General features: G+C 38.0%; 1 protein-coding gene and 1 pseudogene across 3 annotated transcripts in view; both read left to right on the top strand.

Moving 5' to 3' along the window:
• Positions 1–23,552, top strand: part of RNF130 (ring finger protein 130) — a 140,687-nt gene that overhangs the window by 51,766 nt on the left and 65,369 nt on the right. The gene's annotated exons all lie outside the window — the stretch shown is intronic.
• LOC115846236 (rab-like protein 2A pseudogene) lies at positions 3,572–22,161 on the top strand (annotated as a pseudogene).

A 23,552-nucleotide genomic window follows, 5' to 3' on the forward strand; every position in this document is an offset into this window, starting at 1 on the left:
CTGACTGCGCGCAGACTTCCTAAGCATTCTTCTCCAGACGCTGCTGTAGCAGAGTGGTATTCTGACCTTTGTTCCTCCTTCCGTTTTTCCTAAGGTTGAGAAGCACTTGATGAAATTTTTATGTGGCTTAAAAAGCTTAGCTTATTAAAGTTTAATACGAAGGTGGCAGCAACTCAACTGGTTGAAACCTTTGGCTATTTTAAAAGAGAAACCAGAACTATTAGTGAAGAAAAATAAGTGAGTTTAAGGAGAGACTCATTTTCTCCCACAAACTGTCATCGTGAAGCAGTTCTTTCTACAGAATATGCTACCAAAGAGAGCCATGTGTTGTGAATAACTTTCTAAGCACAGTGTAATGTACACAATTGACACCATTTTATACTGGAAATAAGAATCAAATGCTTTGGCTTTTTAGTGTACTGCCAGGTATCTGTGGTTGCTCTTCTTGAAAACTTGTTAGAATACATCTGAATACAAATAGGTCAGATGATGGCTGACAGTAAACTTAAATGTCACCTTCTAATAAGACAGTGATAGTTATTCCACACAAGAGGATAGATGTTTGGTGTGTTTTATTGAAAGGGTACTTAAGGTTTTTCTGAGAAATGTAAACTTGTTCACAATTACATAGTTAATATTGTACCCTTAATCCCAAAGTGGTCAAGTTTGACAAACCAGAACAATAAAACTTTTATTTTACTGTTGAGGAATAAGGCAGGTATAAAAAAATTCCATAACCTAGGACTACTGAGTTTAGAAGGTCTTCTTAGGAAATCCCCTGAAAATGCATATGGTTTTAGGTATTTAAAACTCGTTATAGCTTCTTGCCAAAATGTATATGCAGTATTCTTAGACTTTATACATATCTCAAGGTTACTGAAATGAAATACGCTTTTGCTGCCCATTTTTATCTCAGAAGATAGCTAACTGAAGAATGCACTTGCACGTGCGAGCATGGAAGAACACTGAATGTTCTTCAGAGGAAGGCTAGTACTTTGCATGTATAATCTTCAAAAATGGTGGGTTCAAAAGTCTTTTCCTTCCAGATTGGAAGGGGGGAAGTTATTGTGCATACTGTCAAGGTTTTTCCCCTAGGAAAAGATTAGGTAGTCAAAAAGGGACAGATTTCTTCATAGTTGGATGGTAGATTGAATTTTATTATGTTTTTTAGGGATTGACAATTCCAGAAGAACTAGAAAAGGAAACTAGATCTTTGAACTGAGAATGTATTATTTTACCACTTTTTAAGTATATTGCAAGTGTTCTTTCTTTTTATGTCTTGCTATTATGATCAATTTACATAAATAAATACCACTTTCTATATTCAGAGACTATATGCCTTCTAAACATTATATCAAAGCTTAAGACTTTGTTTTTCTAGCACAAAATATTTTCTTGAGGGCTTCCGTGGTAGCGCAGTGGTTGGGAGTCCACCTGCCGATGCAGGGGACACGGGTTCGTGCCCCGGTCCGGGAGGATCCCACGTGCCGTGGAGCAGCTGGGCCCGTGGGCCATGGCCGCTGGGCCTGTGCGTCTGGAGCCTGTGCTCCGCGGCAGGAGAGGCCACAACAGTGAGAGGCCCACGTACCGCAAAAATATATATATATATATTTTTTTCTTGAGATCAGAGTGTTTCTAAGATATTCAGTTCTACATCCTTGGGGTTTAGCACAGGGCCTGGCATGTCACAGTATCTCAATAAATGCTTAAATGAATTAAAGAATGAGATTACATTCTATTGGGAAGGCAGACAGGTGTAATCAAAATACCGTGTAGTGTAAGAGTTATTCTTTTGGAGCAGAGTGATATTATTAGAGTGTTATCCAGAGGAGATAGTGACATTTGAGCTGAATTTTAAAGGATGAATAAGACTTCATCAGACAGGAACTGGGTGGAAATTCAGGCAAAGGGATCATTTTCCACAGAGCTGTGGGGAGATAAAAGGAGAGACAGAAGAGTTGAATGGCATCAGAAATAGTAGGGAGGAGACCTGAGACTGAACTGATACTGGATGAGCATATTGACACTAGAAGATGAAGGGCTTGACTCTCATGCTGAAAAATTTAGACTTTACTCTCTAAGCAGTAAGGAGTCAGCAAAGGTTTTTTAGCAGTGGAGTGATAAAAGATTCTTTTCCATTAGGAGAGGCTTGGGGGAAAGAGTTCTTAAAGAGGAAAATATTGAAGAGCAAAGGAAAATAATATTAATGAAGCAAGGTTATGTAGAGAGCTGGGGGAAGGATAGGGGCACAGACAAATGGTTACCTTGGAAAACTGTTGGGGATACTTCTTTTCAGGCAAAAGAGAAAAAGGTAGTAGTGATGAGAGAGTGAATGAAAGAAGGTGCTGACTACAAGACAGTTATCTCAGTCAGGGAAAAATTATATTTACAGCACCTGAATTTCACCAGTGTCTAAAAGAAGAAAGCCCTATTATCTGCTGATATAGACCTAATTCTGTATTTATGGGAGAGTTCTGATGACTGAACAGAAACCAGAGATGAGTCTCATTAAAGTGACCTACCATCAACATATTGTGAACCATCTGGCTTTGAACAGATCATTCCTGTTAAATTAAGCAGTATAAGCTGTTTTAAATTGTTTTCTACCAATTTAAAACTTTTGGATACTCTGCACCCAAATATAGAATAGTGTTCACATTGGTATTCTTGATGTCTTTAACCAAGTGAAATAAATTAATCTAGCCCCTGATGGTCAATATCCCTTCATATTTTATAATATGGGAAGTCTTTTAGGCATTTATAATGGAAAAAGAACTGGACTAGAAGGTCAGGAGACCAAAGTTTCTGGTCCCAGCACTTTTACTAACTTTAGGTAGATCACCTTAGTTCTCTCTGGATTTGGGTTTTCTCCTTTGTATAATAAAATGATGCATCCCTGTGGTTTTGTCCCATTCTGTAATGTTCTGTGTGTGGTGAGGTGGAAACTTGAGTAACTTTATTAACTAAAGTCAGAAGTATGGAGAATATGAGTGGGTAGAGGGTTATGGGAAATGCTTTGGAAGCTAGGGTTGGTAGTTTATACTTAGTATAGTGAGTCTCAAATTTTACTATGCAAAAGAATCATGTGGGGGCACTTTTTCCCCCTCCTTCCCCTCCTCTTTTTCTTCTTCTCCTCCTCCTCCTCCTCCTTTACTTTCAAAAACTGCAGATTCCCAAGACACCTCCTCCCTCCAGTCTTTTCAGGAAGTCTGGATAAGACATATTTACCAACTCTCAATCTGAGCAAATTACTTAATCTCTCTGTGCCTCAATTTCCTCTTCTGTAAAATGGGAATACTGTAATTCTTTCTCATAAAATGATTGTGAAGGTGTCATGAGTCAGTACATGTGAAGGACTTACCACAGTACCTAGCACATGGTATGTACTGAATAAATCTTAGTTACTATAAATATCATAATTATTTCACATTATTATTAAGTACCTGGCATGGTAGGTGACGGTAAGGGATCTTAAAAAAAAAATGATCTTCACAAAAGGAATTTGTGCTTCATCTTAGATATTTGAGTCAGCATGACGCAAATAGTATCAAAATCAAGAGGTGGGGGGAAAATGGCTTTTAGACAGATTCAAGTAAGAGAACAAAATCATAGCTGAGGTATACCTGTCACAAAGTGATGGGAAATGTTGAGGCAGGTATTTAAAACTCAAGGGATGGTCCAAAAGAAGGTAGTAACACAGAAGCCAAGTTCCAAGAAAAATATTACAATGAAGATATTTGACATTATTATCAAACACAAGGAAAAGATGTTTTTTACTTTTGCTACAGGACATTTTGAAAGTTCAGAAGTGGAAGTGATGATATATCTAAATATTTATGGAGATCTCTAATTAGGTGCCCTACATACATTCAGATCAACTTGCTGAAGCTGAACTCCTCCCATCAGTGCCTGCTCTCCTCTCTCTGCCAATCTTTCATCTACCATGATTCCTCTCCCACATAGCCAGTCACTAACTAGAAAGCTGGGATGGCCATTCTTGACTTCCCTCTCTTCTTATTCCCCCGCATCAGTCAGTCATTAGGTTCTGTCAGTCTTACCTCCTAAATCTTTCTTACTTTGTCCTCTCCTCTTGCCCCACTACTACTTGCCTAATTCAAGCCCTACTTATCTCTCTGAAGTACTAGACTCTACCTGGTCTCTCTGTCTCCAGTCTTTTCTGTGTCACATACATTCTTCTCTGGAAGTCAGATCTGAATTCTCCAGAATTCAGATCTCATCATGGAACTCTTTTGTTTAAAATTCTTCAGTAGAATTCTGATCTGAGCAGGATGGAAGCAGTGGGTATTTTGTTTAATCTTCCCAAATCCCTTTTAAAAATACAAAGAACAACTAGGATAGCAAAAGGAAAAACCCACAGACAGCATCTTCAGTGATGCCAAGGAGCAGGGTACCTCCAAGAACTTCTGGAAAAGGAGTGGTCATGCCAGACAACTAGCAGCAACAAGACCTGCACTGTAGCTCCAAGAAAAGGAGTCAAAAGAAGAAAAGGGTGGTCCTAAGAACCAGAAATCAGAATGAAAGGGCTTGACTCAGAGGGGAAACCTCAGCAAATAAATCTGAGAACAACTGGTAAAATAGCTATAGCACCACAGACTCTAATTTGTAAACAATTGAAAAAAAGACCTTGGAAACCCATTAAGGAACTTTAGGGAACACAGGGTGGTGGGGCAGCCTCAGTCCTTGAGGCAGTCAGTAACACACATGAGCATACACACTCAGCCTGGATGGATAGATGGATGGATGGATGGATGGATCAATCTAGGTAAAAACTTTAAAACTGTATAAAATCTATATGAGAAGAAGTACAAAATACTCCTGAAAGATGTATATACTTAAACAAATATATATACTGTATATATACAATATATACTTAAACAAATGGAAAAGACACCTTCTTCCTATTGAATATAATCATTCAATACAATGAATATATCAGTTCTTCCTAAATTCACTCATAAGTTTAACTTAAGCCCAATAAAACTATTTTCAGATATTTTTCTGGGGTTAGATAAGGTAATTATAAAATTTATTTAGAAGAATAAGTAATGAAGAAAAAAATCCTGAAAAAGAGGAGCAGTGAACAGGTGGCTAGCCACACCAAGTTTTATAATACCTAATAAAGCCTCTTATTTAAAAGAGTGTTAAGAGTTAATCCATGAATAAACAGAGCAATAGAACAAAATGCAAAATCCAAAAATAGACACAACTGAGTGTTGAAATTTAATACAAAGCATCATCTCAAATCAGTGGAGAAATACGAACTTTTTAATAAATGGTATGGGACAATTGGAAGAAGACAAAATTAGATCCATTCCTCAGTTGTACACCAGGATAAATTTCAAATGAAGCAGAGATCTGATTATAAGCAATAAAACTACACATATTAGGAGAAAATGAAGGCTAAATTTTCCTTTTTGATGGAGAATTGGGAAAACTTTGAATTATGGCTCAAAATTCCAGTAGAGTAATAAAGATGATTGATAAATTTGACTATTTTTTAAAGGAAAAATCGAAAAAATGAGTGACAAAAAAGATATTTGCAATTTACATTATAGACAAAGCGTTAACGACACTGATACATAAAGAAGACCTCCCCCCCCAAAAAAAGACAGAAAACCTGATAGAAAAAAATGGGCAAAAAAACGAAATAGTTCACCAGAAAGAAATGCAAATAGTTCTTAAAATGTTAAAAGATGTTCAACCACATTCATAAGTTAAATATGACTTAAAACCAAACTGAGATACACACTCATAAGTTAAATATGACTTAAAACCAAACTAAGATTTCTTATTAATCAGTGCAGGGGAAAAAATATTCTAAGGTATGACAACATACTTTCTTGACGAGGTTATAGGGAAAACAAGCATACTCATACATTGATGATGAGAATGCAAAATGGTACAGTTCCTGTGGTGGGGAAGTGGGAATTTGTAATATCTTGCAAAATGCATATGCACTTATCCTTTGTCTTAGTAACCTCACTAGTAGGAAATTAGCCTGATAATGAACTTGCAAAAGTAAAAAATGACATATTTGTTATACAATTCATTGTAATATTATTTATAATAACAAAAGACTTGAAACATTCAAATGTCCATCAATAGGAGTTTGCTTGAATAAACTAGTACTCTACACATGAAATACTCTAAATGCAATGGAGTAGTGTATAACTGTAACAGAGACTGGTTTCTAAAGCTCTCTGGATGCTGCTATGGGGTGACCTCTTAGTGCAGAACAGTTTTAGCATACCAATTTATTGTAAGAAACGGGGGGAGGGGACCATGAAAACATTGATATATATAGAGAGAGATACATATCACATATATACATATATGCACATGTACATAATGTGCATTTATTTTCAAAAGGAAACAATGTAAGGATAAAGCAAAAATTAACAAAGAGTTATTATTTGGGGGGAAGGGAACAGGATGGAGGAGATAGAGATTGATGAGACTTCCCCGTACTGGTTTTATAGTTTTGACTTTGGAACCATCTAAATGTTTTAGATCTTATTTTTAAAAAACAAAAGAAATCATCAAAATTGAAAATAAATGGAACCTAAATATATTTCAAGATGATGATATAAGCACATAGAGAAATGAATTGTTTTAGGGGACTTTTCTTTAACAGTACATTTCTATTGGGATACATTCAAAGGATAAAAAAAAAGTCTAAGCTGGAGCTTTCAGCAGCAAGGAGATACTTGAGAACAAGCTCCTGTAAATGTGAAACTCTGGGCCATTGATAAGAAAATGTTTTCAAACAATGATGAGGACAGGACTCATCAAGTATACCGAGTATATGGAATTTTTAAAAAGCAGGCCACAGGATAGAACCAAGATGGCAGAGCATAAGGACGTGCTCTCACTCCCTCTTGCAAGAACACCAGAATCACAACTAACTGCTGAACAATCATCGACAGGAAGACACTGGAACTCACCAAAACAGATAGCCCACATCCAAAGACAAAGGAGAAGCCACAATGAGACGGTAGGAGGGGTGCAATCAAAATAAAATCAAATCCCATAACTGCTGGGTGGGTGACTCACAAACTGGAGAACCCTTATACAATAGAAGTCCACCCACTGGAGTGAAGGTTCTGAGCCCCATGTCAGGCTTCCCAACCTGGGGCTCCGGCAACAGGAGGAGGAATTCCTAGAGAATCAGACTTTGAAGGCTAGCGGGATTTGACTGCAGGACTCTGACAGGACTGAGGGAAACAGAGACTCCACTCTTGGAGGGCACACACAAAGAAGTGTGTGCATCGGGACCCAGGGGAAGGAGCAGTGACCCCAGAGGAGACTGAACCAGACCTACCTGCTAGTGTTGGAGGGTCTCCTGCAGAGGCAGGGGGTGGCTGTGGCTCACCGTGAGGACAAGGACACTGACAGCAGAAGTTCTGGGAAATACTCCTTGGCGTGAGCCCTCCTAGAGTCTGCCATTAGCCCCACCAAAGAGCTGGGTAGGCTCCAGTGTTGGGTTGCCTCAAGCCAAACAACCAACAGGGAGGGAACCCAGCCCCACCCATCAGCAGACAAGCAGATTATAGTTTTACTGAGCTCTGCCCACCAGAGCAACACCCATCTCTACCCACCACCAGTCTCTCCCATCAGGAAACTTGCTCAAGCTTCTAAGATAGCATCATCCACCAGAGGGCAGACAGCAGAAGCAAGAACTACAGTCCTGCAGCCAGTGGAACAAAAACAACATTCACAGAAAGATAGACGAGATGAAAAGGCAGAGGGCTATGTACCAGATGAAGGGACAAGATAAAACCCCAGAAAAACAACTAAATGAAGCGGAAGTAGGCAAACTTCCAGAGAAAGAATTCAGAATAATGATAGTGAAGATGATCCAGGACCTCGGTAAAACAATGGAGGCAAAGATTAAGATGATGCACGAAATGTTTAACAAAAACCTAGAAGAATTAAAGAACAAACAAACAGAGATGAACAATACAATAACTGAAATGAAAACTACACTACAAGGAATCAATAGCAGAAAAACTGAGGCAGAAGAATAGATAAGTGACCTGGAAAACGGAATGGTGGAATTCACTGCTGCAGAACAGAATAAAGAAGAAAGAATGAAAAGAAATGAAAACAGCCTAAGAGACCTCTGGGACAACAATAAACACAACAACATTTGCATTATAGAGGTCCCAGAAGGAGAAGAGAGAGAGAAAGGACCTGAAAAAATATTTGAAGGGATTATAGTAGAAAACTTCCCTAACATGGGAAAGGAAATACCCACCCAAGTCCAGTAAGCACAGAGAGTCCCATACAGGATAAACCCAAGGAGAAACATGCCAAGACACATAGTAATCAAATGGGCAAAAATTAAAGACAAAGAAAAATTTATTAAAAGCAACAAGGAAAAAACGACAAATAACATACAAGGGAAAATTATTGAAAGCAGCAAGGGAAAAATGACAAATAACATACAAGGGAACTCCCATAAGGTTAACAGCTGATTTCTTAGCAGAAACTGTACAAGCCAGAAGGGAGTGGCATGATATACTTAAAGCGATGAAGGGAAGAACCTACAACCAAGATTACCCTACCCAGCAAGGATCTCATTCAGATTCGATGGAGAAATCAAAAGCTTTACAGATAAGCAAAAGCTAAGAGAATTCAGCACCACCAAACCAACTCTACAACAGATGCTAAAGGAACTTCTCTAAGTGAGAAGCACAAGAGGAGAAAAGGACCTACAAAAACAAACCCAAAACAATTAAGAAAATGGTCATAGGAACACACATATCGATAATTACCTTAAACGTGAATGGATTAAATGCTCCAACCAAAAGACACAGGCTTGCTGAATGGATACAAAAACAAGACCCATGTATATGCTGTCTACAAGAGATCCACTTCAGACCTAGGGACACATACAGACTGAAAGTGAGGGGATGGAAAAAGATATTCCATGTAAATGGAAATCAAAAGAAAATTGGAGTAGCAATACTCATATCAGATAAAATAGACTTTAAAATAAAGAATCTTACAAGAGACAAGGAAGGACACTACATAATATGGTAAAGGGATCAATCCAAGAAGAAGATATAACAATTATAAATATATATGCACCCAACATAGGAGCACCTCAATACATAAGGCTAACAGCTATAAAACAGGAAATCGACAGTAACACAATAATAGTGGGGGACTTTAACACCTCACTTACACCAATGGACAGATCATCCAAACAGAAAATAAGGAAACACAAGCTTTAAATGACACAATAGACCAGAGAGATTTAATTGATATTTATAGGACATCCCATCCAAAAACAGCAGATTACACTTTCTTCTCAAGTGTGCACAGAATATTCTCCAGGATAGAGCACATCTTGGGTCACAAATCAAGCCTTAGTAAGGTTAAGAAAATTGAAATCATATCAAGCATCTTTTCTGACCACAATGCTGTGAGATTAGAAATGAATTACAGGGGAAAAAAACATAAAAAATACCAACACATGGAGGCTAAACAACACATTACTAAATAACCAAGAGATCACTGAAGAAATCAAAGAGGAAGTCAAAAAATACCTGGAGACAAATGTCAATCCAAAACCTATGAGATGCAGCAAAAGCAGTTCTAAGAGGGAAGCTTACAGCTATACAAGCCTACCTCAAGAAACAAGAAAAATCTCAAAACAACCTAATGTTACACCTAAAGGAACTAGAGAAAGAAGAACAAACAAAACCCAAAGTTAGCAGAAGGAAAGAAATCATCAATATCAGACCAGAAATAAATGAAACAGAAGCAAAGAAAACAATAGCAAAAATCAATAAAACTAAAAGCTGGTTCTTTGAAAAGATAAACAAAATTGATAAACCATTAGCCAGACTCATCAAGAAAGGGAGAGGACTGGAATCAATAAAATTAGAAATGAAAAAGGAGAAGTTACAACAGACACCGCAAAAATACAAAGCATCCTAAGAGACTACTACAAGCAACTCTATGCCAATAAAATGGACAACCTGGAAGAAATTCTTAGAATTTCTTCTAAATTCTTAGAAATTCTTAAATTTAAGAAATTCTTCTTAAATTCTTAGAAAGGTATAACCTTCCAAAACTGAACCAGGAAGAAGCAGAAATTATGAACAGACCAATCACAAGTAATGAAATTGAAACTGAGTAAAAATCTTCCAACAAACAAAAGTCCAGGACCAGATGGCTTCACAGGTGAATTCTATCAAACATTTAGAGAAGAACTAACACTGATCCTTCTCAAACTCTTGCAAAAATTTGCAGAGGAAGGAACACTCCCAAACTCATTCTATGAGGCCACCATCACCCTGATAACCAAAACCTGACAAAGATACTACAAAAAAAGAAAATTACCAATATCACTCATGAATATAGATGCAAAAATCCTCAACAAAATACTAGCGAACAGAATCCAACAACACATTAAAAGGGTCATACACCATGGTCAACTGGGATTTATCCCAGGGATGCAAGGATTCTTCAATATACACAAATCAATCAATGTGATATGCCATATTAACAAATTGAAGAAGAAAAACCATATGATCATCTCAATAGATGCAGAAAAAGCTTTTGACAAAATTCAACACCCATTTATGATAAAAACTCTCCATAAGGTGGGCATAGAGGGAACCTACCTCAACATAATAAAGGCCATATATGACAAACCCACAGCAAACATCATTCTCAATGGTGAAAAGCTGAAAGCATTTCCTCTAAGATCAGGAACAAGACGAGGATGTCCACTCTCACCGCTATTAATCAATATAGTTTTGGAAGTCCTAGCCACGGCAATCAGAGAAGAAAAGGAAATAAAAGGAATCCAAATCGGAAAAGAAGAAGCAAAACTGTCACTGTTTGCAGATGACATGATACTATACATAGAGAATCCTAAAGATACCACCAGAAAACTACTAGAGCTAATCAGTGAATTTGGTAAAGTTGCAGGATACAAAATTAATGCACAGAAATCTCTTGCATTCCTATACACTAATGATGAAAAATCTGAAAGAGAAATTAAAAAAACACTCCCATTTACCATTGCAGCAAAAAGAATAAAATACCTAGGAATCAACCTATCTAGGGAGACAAAAGACCTGTATGCAGAAAACTATAAGACACTATTGAGAGAAATTAAAGATGATACCAGCAGATGGAGAGATATACCATGTTCTTGGATTGGAAGAATCAATATTGTGAAAATGACTATACTACTCAAAGCAATCTACAGTTTCAATGCAATCCCTATCAAATTACCAATGGCATTTTTTACGGAACTAGAACAAAAAATCTTAAAATTTGTTTGGAGACACAAAAGACCACGAATAGCCAAGCATTCTTGAGGGAAAAAAACGGAGCTGGAGGAATCAGACTCCCTGACTTCAGACTATACTACAAAGCTACAGTAATCAAGACAATATGGTACTGGCACAATAACAGAAACATAAATCAATGGAACAAGATAGAAAGCCCAAAGATAAACCCACACACCTATGGTCAACTAATCTATGACAAAGGAGGCAAGGATATACAATGGAGAAAAGACAGTCTCCTCAGTAAGTGGTGCTGGGGAAACTGGACAGCTACATGTAAAAGAATGAAATTAGAACACTCCCTAACACCATACACAAAAATAAACTCAAAGTGGATTCAAGACCTACATGTAAAACCAGACACTGTAAAACTCTTAGAGGGCTTCCCTGGTGGCGCAGTGGTTGAGAGTCCGCCTGCCGATGCAGGGGACACAGGTTTGTGCCCTGGTCCAGGAAGATCCCACATGCCGCGGAGCGGCTGGGCCCGTGAGCCATGGCCACTGAGCCTGCGCGTCTGGAGCCTGTGCTCAGCAATGGGAGAGGCCACAACAGTGAGAAGCCCGCATACCGCAAAAAAAAAAAAAAAAAAAAACTTCTTAGAGGAGAACATAGGAAGAACAAACACTCTTTGACGTAAATCACAGCAAGATCTTTTTTTTGCGGTATGCGGGCCTCTCACTGTTGTGGCCTCTCCCGTTGCGGAGCACAGGCTTTGGACCTGCAGGCTCAGCGGCCATGACTCACGGGCCTAGCCGCTCCGCGGCATGTGGGATCTTCCCGGACCGGGGCACGAACCCGTGTCCCCTGCATCGGCAGGCAGACTCCCAACCACTGCACCACCAGGGAAGCCCAGGAAGATCTTGTTTGATCCACCTCCTAGAGTAATGGAAATAAAAACAAAAATAAACAAATGGGACCTAGTGAAACTTCAAAGCTTTTCCACAGCAAAGGAAACCATAAACAAGACAAAAAGATAACTCTCAGAATGGGAGAAAATATTTGCAAATGAATCAACAAAGGATTAATCTTCAAAATATATAAACAGCTCATGCAGCTCAATATTAAAAAGCAAACAACCCAATCCAAAAATGGGCAGAAGACCTAAATAGACATTTCTCCAAAGAAGACATACAGATGGCCAAGAAGCACATGAAAAGCTTCTCAACATCACTAATTATTAGAGAAATGCAAATCAAAACTACAATGAGGTATCACCTCACATCAGTTAGAATGAGCATCATCAGAAAATCTACAAACAACAAATGCTGGGACAGGGTGGGGAGAAAAGGGAACCCTCTTGCACTGTTGGTGGGAATGTAAATTGATACAGCCACTATGGAGAACAGTAAGGAGGTTCCTTAAAAAACTAAAAATAGAATTACCATATGATCCAGCAATCCCACTACTGGGCATATACCCAGAGAAAACCATAATTCAAAAAGATCCATGCACCCCAATGTTCATTGCAGCACGCTTTACAATAGCCAGGTCATGGAAGCAACCTAAATGCCCATCGACAGATGAATGGATAAAGATGTGGTACATATGTAAAAGGGAACAAAATTGGGTGATTTGTTGAGATGTGGATGGATCTAGAGACTGTCATACAGAGTGAAGTAAGTCAGAAGGAGAAAAACAAATATCGTATATTAACACATATATGTGGAACCTAAAAAATGGAACAGATGAACCAGTTTTCACAGCAGAAATTGAGACACAGATGTAGAGAACAAACGTATGGACATCAAGGGGGGAAAGCGGCAGGGGGGTGGGGGTGGAGGTGTGATGAACTGGGCGATTGGGATTGACATGTGTACACTGATGTGTATAAAATTGATGACTGATAAGAACCTGCTGTATAAAAAAATTTTTAAAAGAATTAAGAGAGATAAAAAAGAAAAAAGAAGAATACAAACAAGCTTTAGGAAAAGGTTTACTGGTTTGGTTGGTCCACATTTTCCTTTTATGTTTGCAGAAGACTGATGCATGATAAAAAATATATGATCAATTAAGTCTAAATTTTTTTCTCTGTGTGTAAAATAGAAATTATAAAGAATAAGAAAGTATATAATCAAATATTAATTAGCAATGTCTTTATCTTTCTAAAATATATAAAAATAATAATATGTCTTAAAATAATGGTACGTTTCCTTGGATTAAAAAAAGTTTGGTATTGTGGGCAAAAAATAAAGCAACCCACAGTATAAGACTGAATCATCTCTTGTGTGAGGATCTGTATTAAAGATCAGATGACTAAGATGAAAAGTTCCAAGAAGAAGTTTATTATCCTTTAATCCTGAATTTAACTTCCCAAATTAAATTCTTTTTATGTTGCAGTTCTGAGGTATCAAAAGCTTTTCTTTTCTTGATATTATATATTATCATAATAACTCAGTTTACCATAGGAATTGGAATAAAACATCAGCTTTTGTTTCTTAGGAATATACTGATAGTCACTGAAATTCATTTCTTTGTCTCTAAGCTTATTTTATTTTAAAGAGTATATATTTTATCATTAAAAAGAATATTGACAACTGACCTCTTTTGAAAAATAGTTATTTTGTCTAATTTTTCTTTTGAAAACAGAACCATCACTAAATAGTGACGTACAGAGTATGTGAGCTAAATGGGAGTGCAACCCCAATTAAGATTTCATTTTTGAGAGCTAGAATGTTAAACTGGCCTTTTTGTTTTATATTTGTATTTTTGGTGAAGAAATGGTGTTAAAAAATCAAATTCATATTTTGTGTCAGTGATAGAAAAATCTTAATGGATATCTATTGAATTTTCTTAAATGCAATTTTACTGTTCCTTACTTGGGTATTTCTTTTGGTTAACTTATTGTTTCTGATTACATTTTTTTCTTCCACATAATTTTTTCTTTATATTTCTGGTAAAAGGGCAATAAAATTCAAATATGATGTCATGTGAGACTATATTAAAAAAATTACTCTATTGGCAAAAAGAAAAAAGTCTAAGCTGCATTTAATAGCCTTATTGTTGGTAGTATTGTTATTTTGAAACTATTATATGTAGATTGTAGAATAAAGCAAATAAGTAATTATGTTGATGATATTAGAAGGCAAGAATCAGAGTAAGAGAATAAATATTTAAAATACAGAAATATTATAATAATCCTTTAATCTTATTGAATTGAAAATGTCAGTATGGACTCCTGGTTTATTTTCCTTTTACTAAAGAATACAGAGCTCCTCTGTCCATGGCAATGACAACCCAGTAACAATGAATACCTCTCTTTATAGAAGAATTCCAACTAATAAGTGTAAAAGGGGACTTCCCTGGTGGCACAGTGATTAAGGATCCACCTGCCAGTGCAGGGGGTGTTCTATCCCTGGTCCGGGAAGATCCCACATGCCGCGGAGCAGCTAAGCCTGTGCACCACAACTACTGAGCCTGTGCTCTAGAGCCCGTGAGCCACAACTACTGAGCCCACGTATCAAAACTACCAAAGCCTGCGTGCCCTAGAACCCGCAAGCCACAACTACTGAGCCCGCATGCTTCAATTACTGAAGCCCACATGCCTAGAGCTCATGCTCTGCCACAAGAGAAGCCACTGCAATGAGAAGCCCACGCACTGCAACAAAGAGTAGCCCCTGCTCGCTGCAACTAGAGAAAGCCTGTGTGCAGCAACAAAGACCCAATGCAGCCAAATAAATGCAGAAGGAATGACAGAATTAGAAAATTATTTTATATTCTTAATAAAATAATGAATCTCCATTCCCACCCCATTCCACCCTCAGACTGCTCTAGGGTTATTTTCAAATACCATTTCCCACTCAAAAAAAAACCACCCAGGCATCCTTGGAGAAAAGGCTTTTTTTAGGTTTAGGGAAGCAAATTTATAAGATGAATATTGTACCAATTAGCAAGGAAGCTATTGAAGACTACTGTGGTGGTATCAAAATGACCTGGGTGCCATCTTAAAGGAGCTCCCTGTATCAGTCAAATATGAGACTGAGCATTCAGGGAATAAATATTGCAGTTGATTGAAACTGCAGGTTGTTAGAGAACCAATTTGTTATTCTGAAAATCAGTTTTTAAAAACTGACTCATCTATTTTTTCTGTACAAATTGTATTGCATAGTAACCAGCTAGTTGATGAGGGAAACTTCTTTATAGAAGAATTCCAACTAACAAATGAATTATAGAATTAGAATATCACCATTTCATTACCCTCAATGAAATGATGGATTTATAGTGCTCATCTGTGGATGCTAAAATCAGATGAAAGACTGATGGGAGCTTCATAATGGATGGATCAAGCACTTAGGACTGTCAGAACCCGTTTTCTCTTCCCTCCACTACTTCAGCACAGCTGCTGATGGTGTATCTGTAGAATAATGCTGTAGTTTGTGGTTTGACCCCACCTACTTGTAGTCTGGGGTTTGTGAGATACCCTTTCACCTGGTTTTGTTAAAGATGTTTGTGGGCTTTTACTTTTACTCTCAAAGTTTCTCTGTGCATTTTTATGAGGAAATTTGGTAAGATTTTAAAAGGTACACTGACACCACCACCTTGTGCCAGTTGAAGGCCATTGCATCAGGCTTTTCTTCCTGTCCTTCCACTGAACGATTATTGTCGAGGCCACCGTGACCTCTACTTGCCATCTCCAGTAGTCACTTCTTAGTTCTCGGGATACTTCCTCAAACTTCATACACCCAAAACTGAACTTTTGATTTCCCCTTCCAAATCTGCTCTTCCTGAATCTTCCTTATGTCTCTAAGCTGCTCAGCATCATCTTTGACCCCTTTCTTTCTCCCATATTCCACACTTAATCTATCAGTCCTCTCAGATCTACCTTCAAAATATATCCTGTATACTAACACTGAACAAAAAGGAAATTAAGGAAACAATATGCATTTACAATAGCATCAAAAAGAGTAAAATATTTAAGAATAAACTTAACCAAGGAGGTAAAAGACTTATACACTGAAAACTACAAAACGTTGCTGAAAGAAATTAAAGATGCAAATAATTGGAAAGTCATACTATGTTCATGGATTAGAAGACTTAATATCGTAAAGATGACAATAGTACCCAGATTCAGTGCAATCCCTATCAAAATCCCAATTGCTTTTTTGCAAAGATAGAAAATCCTATCCTAAAATTCATATTGAATCTCAAGGGGTCCAAATAGTCAAAACAACCTTGAAAAAGAAGAACAAAGTTGGAGGTCTCAAACTTCTGGATTTCAGAACTTAGTACAAAGCTACAGTAATCAAAACAGTGTGGTTCTGGCATACAGACAGACCAGTGGAATAGAATTGAGAGCCCAGAAATAAACCCTCACATATATGTTCAAATGATTTTTGATAAGGTGCCAGGACCATTCAGTGAGGAACAGACAGTCTTTTCAACAAATGATGCTGGGAAAACTGGATATCCACATGCAAAAAAATGAAGTTGGACCATTACCTTACACTATGTACAAAAATTAACTTGAAATGGGTCAGAGACCTTAGCATAAGAGCTAAAACTATACAACAATATAAGGGAAATGCTTCATAACATTGGATTTAGCAGTGACTTCTTAGATATGACACTAAACGTACAAGTAATAAAAATTATAGATAAATTGGACTGTATCAAAATTTTAAATGTCTGTGTAGCAAAGGACACAGTAAATTAGAATGAAGAGGCAACCCACAGAATAGGAGACAATATTGGCAAATTGTGTATCTGGCAAGGGTTAATATCCAGAATATATAAAGAACTCCCACAATTCAACAAAACAGGCAAACCTGGTTTTTTAAATATGCAAAAGACTTAAAAAGACATTTCTCAAAAAGAGATATACAGGGACTTCCTGGTGGTCCAGTGGTTAAGAATTGCCTTCCAATGCAGGGGATGTGTGTTCAATCCCTGGTCGGGGAACTAAGATCCCACATGCCGCTGGGCACCTAAGCCCGCGCACCACAACTAGAGAAGTCCGTGTGCCTCAACAAAAGATCCCACATGCCGCTTCGAGGATCCCACGTGCCACAACTAAGACCCAAAGCAACCCAAAAAAGAGAGATATACAAATGGCCAATAACCACATGAAAAGATGTTCAACATACTAATCATTAGGGAAATGCAAATCAAAACCACAATGAAATATCACTTCACAATCATTAGAGCTAATATTTTTTAAAAAACAAATATTTCTTGGATGAGGAGAAACTAGAACCCTTAGGCATTGCAAAATGGTGAGGCCACTGTGGAAGACAGTATAGCAATTCCTCAAAATATTAAACATAGAAATACCATACGACCTGGCAATTTCACTTCCGGGTATATACCAAAAGAATTGAAAGCAGGATCTCAATGAGATTATTTTATACCCATGTTCAATAGCAGCATTATTCACAATAGCCAAAAGTGGAAGCAACTTGGGTGTACATAAATAGATGAATGTATAAAGGAAATGTAGTGTATACATACAATATCACTCAGCCTTAAATATTATTAAGCCTCATTATTATTCAGCCTTAAAAAGGAAGAAAATTCTGACACATGCTACATTGTGGAGGAACCTTGAGGACACTATGGCAAGTGAAACAAACCAGTCATAAAAAGACAAATACTGTATGATTCCTCTTACATGAGGTACCTAGAGTAATCAAATTCAAAGACAGAAAGTAAAATGGTGGTTGCCAGAGACTCGGGGTGGGGGTGGAAGGAGGGAATGTTTAATGGATATATAGAGTTTCAGTTTTGCAAGACAAAAGAGTTTGGGAGATTTGATGCATAAAAATGTGAATGTACATAACATTACCAAAGTGTACACTTAGAGATGGGTAAGATAGTAAATTTTATGTTACATGTTTTTACCACAATTAAAAGATTTTTTAATTTGTAAGATATTTGTATAAAGAAATGTGATAATATATAATGGAGTTATATGAGTAAAATGGGTGACAACAGCACAAAAGCTGAGAGGGATGAAATGAAAGAATACTGTCGTAAGGCTCTTACACTATATGTAAAGTAGTATAATCACCTGAAATTAGACTGTGATAAGTTAAAGATGCATACTTAAAACCTAAAGTAACCACTAAAGTAACACTACAAAGAGTTATAGCTAAATCCAACGGAGACAAATGAAATTGTAAAAAGACAAGACAAAACAAAACAAAAAACTCAATCCTAAACAAAACAAAAAAGCAGGAAAAGAGAATAAAGAACAGATGGGACAAATAGATAACAAATACCAAAATGATATACATAAACATAATCATATCATAGCCACATTAAAGTATACCCTCTAAACACGCAGTTAAAAGCAGAGGTTAGCAGATTGGATTAAAAAAGGAAGACCAACCATATGCTGCTTGTAAGAAACCTACTTTAAATATAAAAATATAAATAGGTTAAAAGGGTGAAGAAGGCTACACAAAACCAACACAAATCAAAATAAAGTTGAAGAGGCTAATTAATATCAGGAGATTTCAGAGCAAACCTGTTGCCAGGGATACACTTAAACACTTATGCAGGTAATAACAAAGCTAAAAAAAAAATGAAGTGAAAACTGATAGACCTGCAGTGAGAAATAGACAAACCTGCAATTATAGTCTGATTTCATTACCCCTCTCTCAATTGAAAGAATAAGGAGACAGAAAATCATTGAGTACGTAAAAGACTTGAACAGCATAATCAACTAACTTTACCTGATTGATGTTTACAGAACACTCTCTCTAACAAAAGCAGAACATACATTCTTTGGAAATGCTCTCTGGGCCATAAAACAAGTCTCAAAATTTTAAGAGGATTCAAGTCACACAAAATATGTTCTCTGACCTCCTGGAGTTAAATTAGAAATCAGTAACAGAAAAATCTCTGGAAAACCCCCAAATATGTGGAAACGAACTTCTAAATAACCCATGAGGTAAAGAAGAAATCAAAAGGGAAATTAGAAGATCATTTGAACTGAATGAAAATGAAAACAATATATCAAAATTTTGAATGTGCCACTAAAGCAATTTCTATATTAGAGAAGAATGTCTGGAATTAATACTCTCAGCTTACACCTTAAGAAATTGGAGAAAGAAGAGCAAATTAAACCAAAAGTAGAAGAAAGGTAATAAGAAAGATCAGAGCAGCAGTTGGTGAACTAGAAAACAGAAAAACAGAGAAAATTACTCAAAGAATTAGTTCCTTGAGAAAGTCAATAAAATTGATAAGCCTCTGGCCAAACTGATCAGGAGAAAAAGAGAAGGCACAAATTAGCAATATCAAAAATGGGATGACATCGCTACAGTTTATAGAGATAGTAAGGAAATCTTGTGAACAAGTTTATGCCAATAAATTTGACAACTTCTATGAAATGGATGAATTCCATTAGTGTGGTCATTCCATACTAATGACCAAAGCTCACTCAAGGTGAATAGATAAATTAAATAGCCCTATATCTATTAAGGAAATTGCATTTAAAACTATCCGAAAAAAGAAAACTCCAGGTACAGATGGTTTCTGGTGAGTTCTACAAAAACTTAAGGAAGAAATAATAACAATTCTATGCCAACTCCAGAAAACTGAAAAGATAGGAATACTTCCCATTTCATTCTATGAAGCCAGCATCATCCTGGTACCAAAACCAGACAAAAACATTACAAAACAGAAAACTACAGAATCCCTCTTGAACATAGATTTTAAAATTCTAAACAAATTTTACCAAATCATATCTAACAATATATAAAAAAGATAGTTCATCATGACCAGGTGGCATTTATCCCAAGAATGCAGGTTGATTTAACATTCAAAAAATTAATCAGGACTTCCCTGGTGGTGCAGTGGTTGAGAGTCCGCCTGCCGATGCAGGGGACACGGGTCCGTGCCCCGGTCCGGGAAGATCCCACATGCCGCGGAGCAGCTGGGCCCATGAGCCATGGGTGCTGAACCTGCGCGTCAGGAGTCTGTGCTCCGCAATGGGAGAGGCCACAACAGTGAGAGGCCCGCTTACCACAAAAAAAAAAAAAAAAAAAAAAAAATTAATATAATTTTCTATATTAACAGACCAAAAAAAGGAAAACCATATGATCTCAACAGATGCAGGAAAAAAACATTTACCAAAATCCAGCATATATTCCTGATTAAAAACTTTTAGCAGGGTGTCTGGGATGATATAGGGTCCAGGGACGGCAGTGTACAGGGCCTAGGGGTCAGCTGGCCAAGGGTTGGCCAACCTGCAGTATCCCTGGTCTCCAGCCCTCACCCAAGACTATCCAAGAGGACAAAGCCTCCCCAATGGCAGGCTCAGCATGTGGGAACCACCTCTCTGAGGCCTTCCTTGGGCCCTGAGCCAGACGGAGGGCCTGGTTCCTGGAATGACAGGCTGACAGTGACAAGAGTCCCTTCCCCTGGGCTGGGCCCCTCTATAGCCAGGAGCCAGTGGCCCAGGACAGAGCCAAACCCTGTGAGCTGAACCAAGAGAAATACAATGCTGATGACAACATGAAGATCATCTGCCAGTGGGACAGCACCATGGGCAAGCCCAAATTTATGGAGAGATTTATCATAGATGGATTTCAGCCACAGCAGCTGTCCACATACACCCTGACCCTGTATAAGCACATGGCCATGGTGGACAGTATCTTACTGGTCTCATCTTTGTGGACTTTTTGGACACAGCAAGCCAGGAGCAGTTCCAGAGCACACATGCCTCCTACTGCAAGGCCCACACCTACATCGTGCTGTTTGATGTCAGAGGAAAGTCACCTACAAGAACCTGAGCACCTTGGGAAATGGGGCTTTGGGAGTTCAGGCCAGAGATCCTGTGCATCTGGTGGCCAAAAAAATTGTTGCAGACATAAAGGTGACCCCCAAAATCTTCAGTTTTGCCCAGTTCTCCCTGCTCCCATACTTTGTCTCAACCGCTGATGGTACCAACAGTGAAAAGCTTTCCAGTGATGCAGTTCAGTTGGCTGTGTCTTAGAACACCCTGTACACTTCATGGATGAGGTTTTGCAGGAGCTTGAGGACTTTGACTTGGATAGAAGGAGCAGAAGGAGGAGGATATGCCCAACTAAGAAGCAATGGGGCAGCATTGTGAGCCCATCTCAAAACTGAGAAGCCCTTCCAAGCCATCTCCCACGAACCTCCTGAAAACCCACCAATCCCATTTGCCTCCCCTACTTCATTGCCCATGATACCTTCTCACAGTTGTCTCCTCCCCTGTACTCAGGGACAGGGATGAGGATAGCACCAGCAAGTGCCCTCAACCGATGTAAGAGGTCCACATTAGACCGTAAAGCAGAATTAGAGATCAGTATTACAACCTTCCCTCCATGGCCAGACAGTAAAGAGAATCAGGGAACATGCTTTGTGTGTCTCTTAGAAATTTAGGTGAGTTTTTTTTTTTCTCCCAGAACTGACCTCAGGGTCCATTCATTGCATCTCCACCAAGGGAATGATTTCTAATCCTTGATTACCCCCATTTCCATCCCCGTGGAATTTGGGAAGCCTCCATCCTTTTTACACATGACCTACCATCCTTTATCCTTTTTAGTCTCCCAACAAACTTTTTAAAAAATGGTTTTGAGCAGACAGCTGTTCACTTCACGGATTTTTGAGCACCTATGGTATTTCACGAGCTCTTGTAGGTACAGCCAGTACCTTGGTGAACAGTGAGGCCAAGACCACAGGCACAGATTTGCCATTAAAATCAAGTGAAAGGGCTTCCCTGGTGGCGCAGTGGTTGAGAGTCCGCCTGCCGATGCAGGGGACATGGGTTCGTGCCCCGGTCTGGGAAGATCCCACATGCCACGGAGCGGCTGGGCCCGTGAGCCATGGCCGCTGAGCCTGCACGTCCGGAGCCTGTGCTCCGCAACGGGAGAGGCCACAACAGTGAGAGGCCCGCGTACCGCAAAAAAAAAAAAAAAAAAAAATCAAGTGAAAGGTGTCAGATCTGGCCGTACACAAACTTTGTTGGTAAACGTCAAAGGTCAGTAGGCCATTGGGTCCAAACCCATTTGGATTACAAGAACTTGACTTCTTAAAGAGGTACTGTTAAAACCCCTCAATCATCATATGAGGCTTTCTCTCATTTTTTGAAGACTAGTATGGACGTTGTGTGACTCTGTCCTTTGGTGACAGAGGCTGCAAAAGAACCATCCTGCTGCCTTTTCCGCTTCTTTCTAGTACTTGTGGCTCACTAATGTGTTTTTATGATCATCTTGTGCATTATTTCCATTGTTTTTATTTTTTTCTGTTTTTTTTTTTACAGTAAGCGTTGAATTACATTTTAGAAATCTCTTAGCAAAGTAGGCATAAAATGTAACTTCCTTAAACTGAAGAGGGGCATCTATGAAAAACTGACAGCTACCATCATACTTAAAGGGGAAGACTAAATGGTTTTTCCTAAGATTAGAAACGAAACTGATGTGTGCTCTTATGACTTTTGTTTCCACATTATACTGGAGGTTCTAGCCAGCACAATAAGGAAAAAGAAAAATAAAAGGTACCCATATTAGAAATGAAGAAGTAAAACTGTCATTTGCAGATGACGTTATTGTCTATGAAGAAAATTTGACGGCATTTATTAAAAAGCTACTAGAAGTAACAAATGGGTTTAACAAGGTTGCAAGATATAAGATCATTATACATTTTTATAACTATTTTTTTAATATTTTTTTTTATTTATTTATTTGGTTGCACCAGGTCTTAGTTGCGGCTGGTGGGCTCCTTAGCTGTGGCTCACGGATTCCTTAGTTGCAGCTTGCTGGCTCCTTAGTTGTGGCATGTGGGCTCCTTAGTTGTGGCATGTGAACTCTTAGTTGCAGCATGCATGTGGGATCTAGTTCCCTGACCAGGGATCAAACCTGGGCCCCTTGCATTGGGAGCTCAGAGTCTTAACCACTGTGCCACCAGGGAAGTCCCAAGATCATTATACATTAATGAATTTTATTTCTATACAAGAAATGAATGGGAATTGAATATTTTAAATACCATTTTCATTAGCATCAAACAGGAAATAACATAAACAGGAAATTCTTAGAGATCTCACAAAAGATATATAAGATCTATACAGTGAAATCTATAAAATATTGTTGAGAAAAATAAAAACTAAATAAATGGAGAGATATACAGTGTTCGGGGAACCACTCAATATTGTTAAGATGTCATTTGTCTCCCAATTGTTCTATATATTCAGTGCAATCCCAGTGTAGATCCCAGGAGGCTTTTGTTTTTAATAGAAATTGACAAGATGGACCTAAAATT

This window comes from Globicephala melas, chromosome 3 (assembly GCF_963455315.2).
Source record: "Globicephala melas chromosome 3, mGloMel1.2, whole genome shotgun sequence".
NCBI classification, from domain to species: domain Eukaryota; kingdom Metazoa; phylum Chordata; class Mammalia; order Artiodactyla; family Delphinidae; genus Globicephala; species Globicephala melas.